This window comes from Penaeus monodon, chromosome 39 (genome assembly GCF_015228065.2).
Source record: "Penaeus monodon isolate SGIC_2016 chromosome 39, NSTDA_Pmon_1, whole genome shotgun sequence".
NCBI classification, from domain to species: Eukaryota; Metazoa; Arthropoda; class Malacostraca; order Decapoda; family Penaeidae; genus Penaeus; species Penaeus monodon.
Window position 1 is genome coordinate 32,432,135 of NC_051424.1, and position 2,500 is coordinate 32,434,634.

Here is a 2,500-nt window from a genome sequence, read left to right on the forward strand (position 1 = left end):
ACGAATGAACAGAAAGTCACACTGAATTTCCCTTCAAATTCTTGCGCCCAAGACCCTCCCGTTTACGAAGAACCTTGCCTTCTGTCAGCGGCGATCTTCGAAGTTTTGTCTTGTAAGCTATATTTTAACGTCATTTCACGTATACTCACAAGCACAATACGCATGAAACAGACTGCACAACATCATCAATTTAATAGCGTGTGTACCACTCTGTGAGAAATAATGACATACCAGTTTAAACACAGTATGATGAAAAGAAAACAAAAGAGAGGAAAAAAGAAAGAGAAATGCACATTGAAAATAAATAATTAAACCATATCCCTTGTTGCACATGATTATGAAATCAACACATTGAAAAAAAGGAAACAAAAGCTGCAACATAATTATCACAACTGTAATAAATATAATGTATAATGGAGAATAAACAGAAATTTAATGTAATATAGAATGTGTAATAAAGAATGTAGATATAACGTAGTAAATATAGAATGTACAATATAGAATAACACCGATATAATGTAATAAGTATGGAATGTATAATAGAGAATATAGATATAACGTAATAAATATAGAATGTACAATATAGAATACCACAGACATGACGTAGTACACATAGAATGTAAAGTATGGAATAGCATAGACATAATAAACATAAGATAAAAGAGGAAATGCCAGAACGTACGTCTCTCCCTGTCTCTCCATGGCAGCCAAGTGTACTGAACGTGAGGGAGACTTAACTGTGTAATGTCTTCTCCCGTTATTCTAGGGGCTTATTCGACCATATCACTTCCGTTGTTGTGTGTAGTTTTAGTAGTTTTAGCTGTTTTAATGTTTTTTTTTTTTCTATTTATGATGTTTTTTTCTATTTTGATTGTTTTTCAGTGGATTTCTTTGCCTAATAATCATGTCTTGAGAAGGAATCTTTACTTTCTTTCAGACATTTTCATCAAATAGTAAAATAGGTACTGATATGATTAGTAATAAAAGTAAGCAAACGTGTCCTACCTTTCAATCGCCACGATAATGACACAGTATAACCTGTAATCTTCAAAAAAGAAAAGAAAAGAAAAAGAATACAGTGTATCCTATGGAGCCCAATTTGGTTTTGCTGAACAAGATAGTCATTTCCTTATCACAGTGGTTATGACTGTGATGTTATTTGTCATATGACTGATGTTATTTGTTCTATGACTGTGATGTTATTTGTCATATGACTGATGTTATTTGTCATGACTGATGTTATTTGTCATGACTGATGTTATTTGTCACATGACAAAGTGTTACTATATTTATATTGTATATGTACTTTTATTGTTATTATTATTATTGTTGTTGTTGTTATTTTTTTTTATTGTTATTGTTATTATTATTATTATTATTATTATTGTTATTATTATTATTATTGTTATTATTATTATTATTGTTATTATTATTATTATTATTATTATTATTATTATTATTATTATTATTATTATTATTATTATTATTATTATTATTATTATATCTTTTATTGAGGTTTGGCAACATACATATACATTTACAGAAAGTTAATTAAGATTTTTCTATTAAAGAGAGAAATAGAAGAAAATGAGGCATATAAGCCACGTTTTAGTCGGGTAGGATTTCAGGCATTTTGCTCCAGGAAATAAAAAAATAAATAAATAAATAAATAAAAAACTTAGGTACTGCTACCACTGCATGACATTTTGAATGCTGATAATAGTGATGAACGCTAATTATGATACATATGGCAGCCTTTGTGTATATGATCTATGTGCATATTATCGCTTGCTCCTGTGCCGAGTGACATGTATTTTACTGCATAGTTCCAAGGGCAGATCTTTTTTGTGTTTAATTTTTTTTTTTTTTTTTTTTTTTTTTTTTTTTTTTTTTTTTTTTTTTTTTTTTTTTTATTTAATACTTGTTTCAGTATGACATAAAGTACTTTGTAAATGGAGTAAATCAGTGTTAGTATGGCTATTTGTATTGATGGCTGTTTGGCTATTAATGGCTATTTGGCTTATGGCTATTTATGTTGATTTACGTGATTGGTTCACTGGGTTTGAATTTAGAGGTGTTTATCATGGAATTCATTGCTTATTAATGCAGCATTTATCACGTCCCAGTGGTGTGGGATTAGTGCATGATATTTTTTGACTGATTATCGAGGAGGTAATCTTATTTTGGAGTGGAATTAAATGCGTAGATTTTTTCTGTCTTTATTTACTTATTCATTTATTTTCTTCATCTGTATCTTTCTTTTTAATTAGAACAGTGTTAGAGATTCCCTAATGGTGAGTCAGGAAAGAACAGGTAATTTTTTAAAATATCTTTAAATATCTCCAGTCATTTTGTCCTGTTTTCTCCCATTCCAGGCAGTCTGTGCAACCCTAGTTATGACAGGAGGACCCATGACAAAGAAGCTTGACTACAGGAGAAGAAAGTATTGACCCTTTGACCTCCAGGGGTCAGTGGGGCTATCCCAAGGGTTGAAATGGGT